The sequence below is a fragment of the Dermacentor silvarum genome, chromosome 2 (genome assembly GCF_013339745.2).
Source record: "Dermacentor silvarum isolate Dsil-2018 chromosome 2, BIME_Dsil_1.4, whole genome shotgun sequence".
Lineage (NCBI taxonomy): Eukaryota > Metazoa > Arthropoda > Arachnida > Ixodida > Ixodidae > Dermacentor > Dermacentor silvarum.
In genome coordinates this window covers 55,616,793-55,631,335 of record NC_051155.1, presented here as the reverse complement: position 1 = coordinate 55,631,335, position 14,543 = coordinate 55,616,793, and positions in this window count along the sequence as shown.

The window sequence follows — 14,543 nt, the reverse complement described above, 5'->3', positions numbered from 1 at the left end:
AACTAATTTATTTTAATTTTCAACAATACACCACCCGATCCGTGGCCTATCCCCCACAGCGGGTTTCTGCCATTAATTGAGGCTTCATCAGCATCATCATCACGGCTGTACGCTTGGTTTTTAAAATTTTTATTTATACATACTTCAACCCTAAGAGCGTTATCGCAGGAGTGGGGTACAAAAATCAAAGGTACCACACACGCAGCAAAAAGAAAAAAAAGACAAAATCAACACGTGCAAGGAATATGCTTGAAGAATTATCTCAATACATACATACATACATACATACATACATACATACATACATACATACATACATACATACATACATACATACATACATACATACATACATACATACATACATACATACATACATACATACATACACGCGTATATACACAGTATATAAAACATGGTCCAAGGAATCACAAGGTATCAATCGGTGATTGCCTTAACAAAACTGTCAAATGGCAAATTTTGAATATTATGGGGAAGCCGGTTCCACATTTCGATGGATCGGGGAAAAAAAAAAACTCTATTTCAATTTCTCAGTCCTGGCGTACGTGTTACATTCAGAGGGTGAAAATTCCTGGTGCTATAGACGCTTTAACAAATTTAATGTATTCCATGGGTGAGCAACCTTCAGAGTTAACAATTGTGTAAAACAGTTTAAGGCTTTCTAGATGACGCCGCTCTACTAGGGAAGGCAGTTTCAAGAGGGGAAGGTTAGAAGAGGGGGAGAAGTCCTTGTCGTAATGGCGGTATATAAATATAATAGCTTTTTTTTTACAGATTCGAGTTGTTTTATGTCAGATTTCAAATATGGATTCCAGTGGCACAGCCGTAATCCAAGATGGGCCGCACTAGAGTACAGAGAACGCTTTAGGTAACCTAGACGTGCTAGGGCTTTAGAACAAGTTGCTTCAATATGTTTGGACCATGATAAATCATGTATGAAAAGAATGCCAATGTACTTATATTGAGAAACGTTTTCCAGAGGAATACCATTGAAACAATGAGGTGAACTACGTGTCGAGATAGACATAGAAACAGTTTTGCGAAAATAACTGTTCATCTGCCACTTGGTACACCAAGTACAAAAGTTGGAAAATACTTTATTCAGAACGACGTGATATTCGTGACTGGTAATTGTGTAATAGATAACGCAGTCATCGGCGTAAAGACGGATTTTTGTTGATAGTACGTTATCAGGCAGGTCATTAATATAGAGAAGGAAGAGAAGCAAGCCTAAATCTGGTTGATGAGCTTTCTCACTACCCGATTGCAACAGACGACGTGATAGTTAGAAGGATATAGTTAGAAGGAGCGATGGCAAACCGCGATCGAACGTTAACGCCTTCTTAGAAGTACTAGTCGAGAGCTACTATATCAGGGCTGAAGACTGTGTGGCCAGAGCGTTCTTGTGGCTTCCCCTGTTAACAACCACGTTATTTCGCCGTAAAACACGTCGAAATAAGAGAGGTGGTTCGCATCGCACGGCGCAGACCGGGAGACGACAGAAAACGTCAACAGTTGACGTTTCTTGTACACGTGGGTTCGTGCGCTAACGCCCAGTTTCCCGACGAAAAAAGTGAGAAAATTTATCTTGGTGCAGGGTCTAATTAGAGTATTCTTTTGTGCGATTTGAAAACTCTTATGAGATCACTTCGTCACTAGCTACAAACTTTACGTTGTCAGTAGCCGTTTAACAGCGCTTATGAATTATATTATGTGGTGTAATATGAACGAATTACTGAGAAAATAGAACACTCAACTTGTTTCCAGATGTGCGCCGTTTCCAATGATTTGAGTTGTAAAAGATCGGATTTTCATTTTGAGTGCTCTATTTTTATTATTTTTGGCCATCTTCGCAGAAACACCCGGTATATAATGTACTGTACTATCAGAACGACAGTAATCAGGCCCTCTGTGGGGAATACTTGGGCATGTCCTTGCGTTCGGAAACCCGCTGTTTCAGCTGTTATACTGCTATGTAGTCGAAGGGCCTCAAGCACCGCCCGTTCCGCTAATTTCTAAAGGCTGTTAGATGCGCTTTGCCGAAGCTCTGCTGCCCCTGCTTCGTGCAAGAAGTGAACCGGCGCCGTGACCACATTCCACAGCTTTTGTGCCAGACGGCAGGGGTTGACGATCCGACGTCGTCGCACTACGCACCATCCTGGATCTTCGCGGAACCTGTGCACGTCTCCACGAGAAGTGTTTGTGCGTGTGTGTGTGTGTGGAGGGGGAGAGGGGTATCATGTTCGCGTCCTCCTAGGTGCACGTGCAAGCTGCCTGAAGATGGACAGCGAGAGAACACGACTGAGCGGTCATCCTCAGCTCCATTCCGGAGAAGATCAATCATCTTTGGGCAGAAGTCACCGTCCGAGGACTTCTACGGAAAACTCATCGTGACAGCGGGGCCGACGTGACGTGCGGGGGAGTCGACGACTCCAAATTACCGTGACATAAAGGAGAAAGGCCCCTTTCTTTCGGGAGGGCAGGTGTTAAAAAGGGCAGCGCGACGTGAGTGGAGAGGATTCTGAGACTTTTCGATCGCTCTGACTGTGCAAGCTCTGTTCGAGAGCCAGTCGTGTCTCTTTTCATTTTTTAGCTTCTTGGTCCAATGTTTGTAAACGTAAAGTAAACGCAATTTATTACGTATTCCTTCACCGAGCGTCAGCACTCTTCAGCGGGCAACAACGTCTCTGGCCGGCGAACGTTGCAGGTTTTCGTACCTAGTAGCGAGCGTTACCGGGCGTCCAGAAGGAAACTTCCATACTTCGCAAGCCAACAGTTCCTAGACGTGACGTGTCACACGGTAGTTCGATGGCTGACATGCGAAAAAGTTTTGTCTCGTTTAAGCAAAAAATATACTTCCTTGCACAGAAGGATCGCCCCGAGCCACTACCGTACCGTAATGAGTGGCTCTGAAATATTGCGTCGGCTCAGAAAACCACATGATTAAGCTCAATGTGAAGCTGCGAGGAGAGGCACGCATCATTCGTGCATGGACATGAAGGGCTTCAAGGCGAAATTGCAGTTTTTTTTAAGAAGCAAGTGCGAAATCGAAAGTGTTAGTGGGGAGACTAAAACGACATTTCCTTCCCTACTTGTTACAAGAATCGTTGGCGAATCTCTTGCCTTTATGCCTGGAAGGAGTAACTACTGTTCCCAAATTCATTTAGCTTCAATGTGGATGTACTGCCAAACTCTTTTCAATTACGACTGCAGTCAAAATACGTCTCGAAATACAAGTACAAAGAAAACAATCTTATTCATTTCCGTAAATTTCCGAGAGAACAGTCCCCAAATCAAAGCAATTTGCCCGCAGGTTCATGTCAATTTTTTGCACTACTTTTGTAAGCAAACTTTCTCCAGAATGAAAAATCGGGAAGTCGAGATACAGGGCTAATTAATTGGACGAACATCTGAGTTCTCCGCTTATTATTGGCTCACCAGACTTGCCGCGTCGGCTCATTGAAACAATACAGTCAAAACATCAGGTCTACCACTCACACTGGCCTCCGTCCTTCGTCTAGGCAACAAATATGTACATACATTCTGCTTAGTGCCATGCGCGGCATTTTGATGTCGTCGCATGCTTCCTCTTTGTACGTCTGTTAATGTTGCAAATATGTGAACATATTAATTTATATTAATTTAAGTATATGAATATTTGCTTCCTTCCAGGTTTTCTTAATTCTACTTCGCATTTAGGAATTGGCGTCATAATCCTCTTTGACATTTTTGTTAATCACCTGCTTCAGCTATATGATACTTTGCAATTTGTATGCTTTGCAAGGCTTTGGGAATCTCACAGCTTCAGCAGGTTTTATTACTTGCCATACGAGTCTTTTTGTAACTCCGGGCACGTTTGGGGAGTTAAAATGCACATTTCTCGACATTCTCCGTAGGTAATAAATCACGTGATTTTTGTCTCATTGTTTGGAATGTTTGCCTTCATTAGCAGGAATTTTGCTCAGCGTATAGTTCGACAACAAAGCTTTAAACGTCACTTTTTTTTATCTAAATTCCCCTGGTTGTCTGCACCATGTCAGTAGATTTTGTTTCACTTGCTCTTCGCAGGCCGGATGGGTCGTAGTTTGGAGACAGCTGGTCTAGTACAAGCTAATTTTGGCACCGGCTCGCTCCGCCGTCTTCAATGATGCCACTCGTTCATTCGCATGTCACTACAGGTAGCCAATGAAGTGAAAGACCATGCTTTCTGCTGTTGTTGCTGCTTAAGGTTGAGTCATCCTCGTCTCTTGAATAAAAATATAGGTTATGATTATGTTACCAATTATGCCTAAACGCGCATGCACCTTTTTTGATGGCCATTATGAATTACAAAACACAGCGAGCGTATGCAAATCCGCATTAGGCAATGACTATGCAGATACCGCAGTTTTAGAAATTTGTCCCTCGGTAAAATGGCGAACCTTATTGCGAGAGCGGGTGACTTTGTGTTGTATAGTGAACAGGGCGCTGAATCACCTGCCTTTCTCATAGTCAAGGCCCAATGATATCCCCTCTTCATGAACATAGACATCATTTTCGCTAAGGCCATAGGCGCCGAGTTTTCAATCTGCCGGGGCGGCGGGCGCGGGAGCTGAGGCCCAATCTTCTTTCAGTCGCCCCCCCCCCCCCCCCCCTCTCGCACGTGCTCCATGGAAAGAGATATACACAGGCGGAGAGGTAATCTATGTAAACATCAGTTTTATTTGTTTCTAAAGTAGAGCGAATCTGCCAAAAACAATGACCCCATAATTTTTAAGATACTAAATAAATAAAAGAAAAAATAAACTGCAGAATACGTAAACCCTTGGTAGACATTCATAACGTCCTGAGTCAAAGTGAGGGAACACACTGGGCAACACGAACATTTCCTCAACAAGTTAACAATCCAAATATTACAAACTCATTACAAACCATTCGTTTGTAAGAACAACTGGACAATACAAACATTTCCACAATAAGATAACAATTCAAAAATGAAAAAAAAATTAGTGCTATTCCACTCTGTGAAGGAGGCTGACCGGCGAAGCTGTGTATGTGGCGATTGACCGTTGCTCCAGTGAAACGTTTCAAGTTTTCGGGATCGGGGCCACATGAACGGTTCGCATTTCTTTCCGCCTCGCGGTACTGGCAGGCAGCACGCTTACGCTTGGCGTCCGCGGCCCGCTCATCGTCGGTGGCCATTCCATTTTCTGTTCACGCTGTCGTTCTTGGTAGGCACACTGTTCTTCTTCAGACCGTACAACACGCGGACTACGCATTTCACAGTCAGAGCAGAACTGAGGAAAGGAGCCTACGTAGAGCATGGCGTCAGGAGACAGAAGACACTCAGATTAGTAGGCACTAGTTTCAGTTCAGTTCAGTGTTCTATTGGTACATAAATGGCTATGTACGTTCGACCAAGGTCATTTTCATAAAAAAATATCTACGATAAGTCGTGATTACACAATGAAGTTCGACAGTTAATTAGACCTGTAAGTTGTTTGATTATATTTCTGATGCTGATGAGATACTGAAACTTCAACGCTTTGTAGACTATCTCTCGACGGAGATTCAACAGTTGCAGCATTTGATAATTAAACGATTTCGTGCCGTAAAATGCACACCAATCGTAGGACACATCTGATTATAATACTTTATCCGGACCTCTCCATCCCCTCGCCCGCATGTTAAATATAGCGAGACGATTGTGTCTTCAAATACGGTCAGGCGGTCCCAAGAAACTGGACATGGTGCAAGTAGCGCAAGCGGAAATTTGTTAGTGCGGGAACTGTCCAGTGCCAGACCTCCGCAATGCGAGCGTGTATGGCGAATCCCGCGCGTCGCCCGCTACAGCGCGTCACGAGGAGGCACAAAAAACAATCCTCGCTGCCCAAGCAGGGGATACGTAGTAAAGAAAAGCGTTACTGACGTGACCACTATATTAAGAAAGAAAATTGAGGTTCAGCTGTAGTTTTGTTGGACTAGCTTCCCAGCGTGCAGCCGAAGGTGCCAGCTTTGAAAAGTGTGTGTGTGTGTGTGGAGTAAACGGCATACTTCCCCCCCCCCCCCCACTTTTGTCAGAGAGAGGCAAGTGCCCCCCCCCCCCCCCCCACCCCACCCCCCTGTTGATATGACGCCGGCTACGCCTTTTCACACAGAGATATCAAAAAGAAATCACTGAAACGCACTAAATCTGAAAGTCTACGCCAAACCACACTAACTATTGGCGGCACGCCAATAACGAAAGCTATGACCTCACCAATTATATTCTACAGGTTCATTCATTCCTTGCCCATGCCATTTTGCAGCATTAAAAAGTTTGGTTTCGTTTGCTGTTTGTGATATCTGTAGAGAGTCCACTGACCAGCTACATCATCATCATCATCTTATAAGCCTCGAGAGCGACCTACAGGGGCGCTGCGAGCGCCGCTCCCGTGACGTCAGGGCACGGACTCGCGCCTGTCGTCTGCTGCCGTTGGGGGGCTGTCCGGGCGCCTTCTGCAGTGTTTCCGTTTGTTCGCTGTCGTTCGCTCTGCTTGTATACTTATGACGGTCATCTCAAATACATTTTTACGACGTCTTCATTCGAGCAAACTTATTCAACGAGCTTATTTCCTAGACGACAATTTATTTCTCAAGGGCAGCGCTGCAGTACCAGCCGAATGAGCTCAGACCAGCCCATTGCGTGTTTTTCATGCGCGGATTTAGACATAGCAAATTGATGGACTAATAAAAAAAGCACAAATAGCACGTGACTAATAAAAGCATAAACGCATAAACAGAGCACATAAGAATCCAGTTAGGATACCATACCTGCTGTGGTGCAACGACCATGTCACTGCGTCAGCTACATATGACTGCTACATTTGCCTTGATTTTAACCCATTAAAACGTGTTTGCTTATGACGAGTAGCTCATGGCATATTATCTAATTTTTCATTTCTTCACAGAAACGCTTGGTAGTAACGCGAGGCTAGTGCAGTTTAGATTCAACCAGCACCACTTAATTGTTTCTTTAAATGCTTCTCAAAATTAGGCCGTTCCTCAGCGGTTAATTTCAAGTGGCGGTAATCCGAAGTAAAGCTAATTGAGGCTTACAGCTATTTGCAGAATACGCAAAGGAATGTACCAATATTTATTCACTGTTCCGTGCTTCACGTCCAACTGGCTCACTTGTGCAATTTACTGCTGCTTGTTTCTTGAGGAACAGACATCACGAATCTGTTTGGCGAACTGACACAGGCTGCTCGGCCAAACTTTTTTAGTGAAATGTGCCTTTTGGGTGTATGTCAGCAGCTAGAAAGAAGCCGAAGCCTCATTCATTAGCAGTATGGGGCTTATTGAAGATATCGTTATTCCCCTGTGAAGGTCAAAAATCAAGTGAACTCATTTGAGGCTTGTGGTGCCTTCTCTATGAGGTGGCTATGTGATGTTCTCTTTATAGCACTCACGAAGCGAATAGTTCTCAGTTTGTGTAGTTAAACAACGCAGGATCGAGACATGGTGAGGCAGAAGGCGTTTGAATTTTCCCCTTCAGCGCAGCCTAAGCTGAGCTCGCGTATACCTTCGGCATTGCAATTGACGCCCAAAGAACTGCTTCATGGTTTCAATTCGAAGTTGTAATGAACTGATGGGTTTCGCGAATAATGCGTGCCTCGCCATAACGACAGTCGGTAGATTTAGTTGCGTAAGGGCTGTGCCATGATGTCGATAATGCAACTGAGGGTTACTATGAAACATTTTCTTGCTTGCAATTGACAGGCTCTCGATCTTAACCACGAAACTGTTCTTTCAGGCGATTGCTGTATGGTATTCGTACATACTATACGTGACGTGCCGTCGTGTTAACAGCCAAGAGCAATGAGTTTTCTGGGTGACTGTTTCAGAGAACGGTGAATGTATTAGCAAACGTGTTCATGCAAAATGCGCGCCTCTTCCTTTTACGCATTAATAAAGTCCCCCGGCTGCGCTTAGGCTTCGCTTGTAGTTAGACACCATCCATACTGCTGCCTCAACTATGGCTGCGGCGTCGCGAGCTCTCCCCTTCTATACTCCCGGTTATCACAGCTGCGGAGCGCGGGGTGTGACATGATACGGAGGGTGCAGCGAGCGCCCAACGGCAGAAGCGGTGGCCGCGCGGCGACCGCGACAAGGCGAGTTGCCGGAGAATCGAGGCCCGTGGTGTGACGTCACATATAGGGCGCGTTGAGCGCGCTAGCTGTGGCGGTTGCCAGGCAACGGCGGACGCACGCCTGTAGGAGCGGTGGCCGCGCGGCGACCGCGACGAGCCAAGTCGCCGGAGAATCGAGGCCCCTGGTGTGACGTCACACAGAGGGCGCGGCGAGCGTCCAATGGCAGTAGCGGTGGCGCGCGGCGACCGCGACGAGCCGAGTTGCTCGAGAATCGAGGGCCGTGGTGCGACGTCACAGTGCGGCCACGGCTCAAAGTGCGGCAACGCGAAGAGGCGAAAACCTGGCGTAATGTAGCTATCGCTACAAAAGAAGCCAGCATATCCTTCAGTAAGTACGGCTCGAGCCACCAATATCCCAAGCATGCACGAAGGGAACGACCGCGCGCAGCAGCCGAGCGAGCGCCGTCCTTGCCATGACGTCACTCGTAGAGGGAGCCACTCCAACTTCGCGCCGCTAATATTTATTTCCACTGAAGGATGAAGTCCTCTCCCTGTTATCTACAATTACCCCTGTCTTGCGCTAGCTGATTCCAACTTGCGCCTGCAAATTTCCTAACTTCATCATCCCACTTGGTTTTGTGCCGTCCTCGAATGCGCTCTCCTTCTCTTGGTATTCATTCTGTATCTCTAATTGTCCACCGGTTATCCATCCTACGCAGTACATGGCAGGCCCAGCTCCATTTTCCCCACTTAATGTCAATCAGAATGTCGGCTATCGCCGTTTGTTCTCTGATCCTAACCGCTCTCTTCCTGTCTCTTAACGTTAGGCCTAACATTTTTCGTTCCATCGCTCTTTGTGCGGTCCTTAACTCGTTCTCGAGCTGCTATGTTAACTTCCAAGTTTCTGCCCCATATGTTAGCACTGGTAGAATGCAATGAGTGTACACTTTTCCTGTGACTGTGGTGGCGTACGTGGAGCCGAGGTAGAACGTCCGGCTTCTAATCTGAATGTCATAAGTTCGAATCCTCCTCCAGTCCACTACAGTTTCAGGCATGGAGTGGCGCCTGACACCGGCAAAAAAAAAATATCGCCGAGAGCTAGTGGGGCTATACTAGTCCAGGTGTAACTAAATTAGGAAGGCCCACTAAGCTTCAACAAAGTCACTCCTTCACCAGAACAGGAATTGGCCTCCCTGGTGCAGATTCGGCCACTACCTCCCTCATGACTCCTACAAAAACTGACCAGCTTATATGCACCTAAATCTTAGTTTCGACACTCAATATTCTACCATTCAAAAACAGATTGCTCTTGATTGCAGCTAACCTCTCCTAAATGTTTCTTTCTCCTTAGGAGTAATAAAAGTGCAATGCTTGACCGCGAAAAGCGCTTTATTTTTCTTATCCATAGCAAGCGGCATTGCCATGGAGGTGTACAGGCCGCAATCTGTTCCGTTACGGTATAGTCGTAAACACTTTCCAGCTATGCTGTTGAACTTTCGCGTAAGTCAACAGCTCTACCTGAATTCCCTTGCCAAACTGAAATCGCTGACAACGGCGACGCACTCTGCTCCTTATCGCTGCTGTGATAACTTCTCGACTCTTGAGTGCCTCTGCCCCACTCATGGTCTCAGCTTCGATTCTCGGTCACATAAGCCGGAGCGACACCGGCGTGCATTCTACCCGCTCTACTTGCGCTAAGGAAACCCAGTCATCCAAATCATACCATAACTTTTCATGGAAATGTACCATATGCGACAGGTACCGCTTTGGGATGTTAACACGAATAAATTACCAACGTTACGAGACTATACTGTTCCTACACCGCGGTTAGCCCATAGAAACACAGTAGCGATGAACAACAAAATAATGCACCCCACCATGGTGCACCCCATAATACACCCCGTATTCCTAACGCGTGTACGTAGAGATGCGAGAAGAATGCCCACAGACTGGGTCGGCGAGCCCACACACAATTGGCTAAAGAGGACTCATTGGCAGAGGGCTGTAGGGGGAAGCAAAGCGCGATCAAATTCCTGCGTCCGAGTCATCACGGCGCAATGGGAGCGTGGAGGTCCAGGTGCTGTTCATGGGAGCAAGCTCAATTGATTGATTGATTGATTGATTGAGTATTGCGATTTAGTGAGCAAGCGATTGAGTGAGGGTCTGACCAAAATGTTCAAGTCTACCCTTGGGGGGAAATCTGGTGGAGGGCTACAGTTTTCCGCTGCCTTGAAACCTAAATTTCGTTCGAAATATTGCAACTACGACGTATTTTTTTCTCTTTCGTGCGCTCAACCCACCAATAAATTTGCGCTACGTTATAGGTAGCTCAAAAATTACAGTATAATACATTAATATATAGCTGATCACTTCTGTCAAAAAATGGAAGCGATATATAGTGGGCTAATGAGGTTCTCGAGGGCAGCTTGACAGAAACCCAACGTCCCTTTTCAGGCGATCGGTAAGAGTGTACACTTCTCCCCGCCTGTGGAAAAGATAGAGATTATACAGATTCAAAGCACATGTGAAGCTAAGCTTTAATGAAGTGGTGAAGTAAATGCTATATAACTAAATGTCCTAAGATTGAGTTAACTTGATCATATCCAACGTGTAATCTCGGGCAATGTTTAAATCTATACGCGCCTCACAGGTCACCGTTTTAATTTGATGTGTTTATGTGCTTAAGCACTACATCGTTCACGAGCTATATGCCGAAATGCTAACACGAATTCATGTGGAAGCGCACTTTCGGAAGTCGACGCATTGGCGTCACGATGACGAATGCGACATGTGATGCTTGTCGAAATATTAAGTGTGATGAGGAATGCACGGAAAGATAAAGATGGCACTTATCCAAATACTTAATCGAATACTTGCGTACGCCTTGTGCCCACAGTTGCCGATGCCCAATCTGGATGATTGGCCGGGAATGGGAACATGCCCAAAATTTCGGGCTGTATACTCAACCTAAACTTGGGGAAAAACACATTCGGCACACGAAACCGGGAGTAAGCGGCAGTAAAGCTTCATTCTATAACGGATATCATCATTGGCAGCATAATGACTAGCCGCAATGCAGCCGCGGCGGATCGCGTTCCAGCTATGGCTTCTGGTCTGTCTTTTTTTCTGACATAGTGCACTGCAGAAATCACGCAATATCGTAGCCTCGTTGACGCGAAGCTTTCTTGGTCCACTTTTCCGAGTTTTGACTTGGCTGCTGGCTGCTCCAGGCTTGGTCAGCATCTTGGACGATATGTTTGTGGATATATATATATAAAAGAGTTATATGTGCACTGTATGTTACTAACAGAAAATATGCGTACATAAACCTCGTACGCTGACCGACAAATGTAACGCGAGTAAGCACATGCACCGCCATTATGCATAACAAACCAACCTAATTCCTACATAAAGCCCGTACAGGTATTGTCGGCCAAAAGGTATCTACAAAGCACACCGACTTGTTGATGGAATGACGCATTATATCCAATGGAGTGTTTGATTTGTTTTATATTTATTTTTATTGTTTTATCAATTTGCTATGTGCCACATGGGTGTGTGCCTGGACAACGGATATCTGCCGCTGTGACACAAAGAGTACACAATCCCTAAATGTAGCTAGATATGTGTCGCACTTGGAGGTTAACAAAAAAGCTTGTGATTAAGTTAAGGACCGCACAAAGAGGGATGGAACGAAATATGTTCGGCCTAAGGTTAAGAGACAGGAAGAGAGCGGTGTGGAGCAGAGAATAGCCGATATTCAGATTGACATTAACAGAAAAAAATGAAGCTGGGCAGGCCATGCAATGCGTATAGGATGGATAACCGGTGAACCATTAGAGTTACATAATGGATACCAAGAGAAGGGAAGTACAGTCGAGGACGGCAGAAAACTAGAGGGGCGATGAAGTCAGAAAATTTGCCGGCGCAAGTTGGAATCGGCCCGCGCAAGACAGGGGTAATCCGCCTTTTTCATTTTCCTGTGCTGCCCTCTGTCGCGCGCCGCTGGAAACGTTTTGGTAGGGTGCTGGGGCTTTCGCCGGTTGATTTGTGAACCTGCGCCCGTGTTAAGTGCGCATCGGTTGTGCGTTTCGTGGATCGCAAATAATTATTAATGGCTTCTAGGGGGCAGCATGTCGTTCCTGGAAGCCATGTAGCACTCACCAACTATATATATGTAGGGTGAGCAGGCCTGAGTGAGCTGTTTTGTTTACAGTGCGGCCGATAAAGGCACGCTGAGTTCCCTCTGCCGTAGCGGCTGCTTTGGAGTTTGTTGGCGCTAACTCCTACACTTGCACCTCGCTTTTTTTGTAATTCTTTTTACACATTCTTTAGACGTTTCGCATAAATAAGATGTTTTCGAGTGCGCAGCCTTCTGCGTCGGATTTAGCAAAGCGATGCACTTGTTTAGATCGGCATCTACAGCCACAGATCGTTGTTAGCGTCAAAAAATGGGGGTAAGGTGCATATATGAAAAGGCGCTGATATGAAACAATGTCGAAACGTAGAATAAAACACACATATCTGCTCATATGAGCCGCGTTGTTCCATCGTGAGACGAGTGAGTGTGAGCGGCTGAGCCACTTAAACAATGGCGGCTGTGATCCAGTTACAATTATTGGGCTGTTAATTTATTACTGATTCTCACTTTTCTTTAACTTCGCGATAGTTTGCGCGTGTCATAAAGCATTATTAGAGTAAACTGTGCTCGCATAAGAGCTCATTTAAAGGCCGTGTTGTTCCGCAAAAACGCGGATGCCATCGCGGACACCGTTGGTATATAACTGAGCGAAGCGGCTGTTAATGCTGCTGTACCGAATGTACCGTCTCTTGTTTCGGGTTTGACGCAGAGATAAAGAGTACATCTCAGGAATTAAGAAATGTGTCAGCATGCCAACACGTAAAAACCCACCCACCTACGTTGCGAATACGACCGGCAGCCTATATACGGGAACGGTGACGTACAGATGTTGGTACAGGCGTTGGGCACAGCGCTGTGTCCCCGCTTGCAGCTTATTGTGTACGCGGCGATCGAAGCGAAGAGTTGTTTATTTCAAATCGCTAAGGCCATAACGGAACTACAAAAGCAGTTTCCGTCGTGCTAACTTGCTTACTTTTCACTTCAGGTCCGCCGGCATGCATGCGGGTGCACGAACTCGATGGCGCCAGGCCTAACCTTCGCTGAACAGGATCAACATTGGCTCAAACTTATGTACACGGATTAAGAGGGTCGAATCTTGTACATTTCAACTTCGTAGGCATGTCTTGACTGACTTTGAGCGCGATTATTTATATATACTAACGAAGCCGTTGCGGCTATCTCGTTAGCGGTTTGACGGCCGATCGCGCGGGGTTCGGTCGAACGATGGTTGGCACGCTGATTTTATTGGTGCCGTCGACAAGAAAGCCCGTCGCAGTACGACAACTCGCGCTCGTCGGTTACGTCTTGTAGGCCTGGTATGATAAAATGGTGTCAGCGACACAGTGCTGAATGGTCGGCCAATCGTAGGCGGGCGCGTCATGTCGGTCTCGTTTCGACCCAGTGTTACCGCGCCTTGAACGAGTACGTGAAGTTGGTGGCACACGCTGTCACTACCAGCAAGCGTGGACCGACGCTGCAAGAAGTCTTCGTCAGCAACGTGTTTTTAAGTGTCGTCCAAGTGTAACGCAGGGGTTTATCGATAAATTTACTATTACAGCCATCAATGCAAGGCGGCAACTACGTCCCGTTCCCTGTGCAGTATGGACGAAGCCCTCACCGCTTTCTGTTAAAAGTGGAGTTGCAGTCTTACGCTACGCATGTTTTCGGTACCGCACCGACGTCGAGCTACCAGTGAAGTTTCAACGAGGTACACAGCACGAGTTTGCACTTGCAGTAGCGCGCATGCGAGCGCATTTTTTTCTTTTTTTTTTTTCGGGGGACGTTTCCCCCAGACGGGGCCGCACGGCCGCGCGCGCGACCCTTCCAAAACGTTTCGCGACTAATCCGCCAGGGCAGGGCGCATGCGCCGTAGCGCCGTGAAAAAGGCGGATTGGAGATCGGTGGGGGAGGCCTTCGTCCTGCAGTGCGCATAAAATATAGGCTGATGATGATGATGATGATGATGATGTGAAGTACGTCTTGTGCATAGTCTGCCATCACCATTCTTCTCCGAACAAGCGTCATACACTGCCTTATGCGCCCCGTGACATTGCTGCGTATGCATCTCACACTATGCGTCAGCCTCATTTGGTGCCTTCGTTTCAGCGTAGCTCGTGAGTGGCGTAGTGCGTAAACGTAAACATTACATGATCGCTAAAGTTGTGGCACCAATGTCGAACAAAATGGAACAACAATGCATTTTTGCATCGTATCTTCGAACGGCTGTGTGCCTATCCGGCGCTAGTCTCAGCATTTACTCAAAGTGGACGC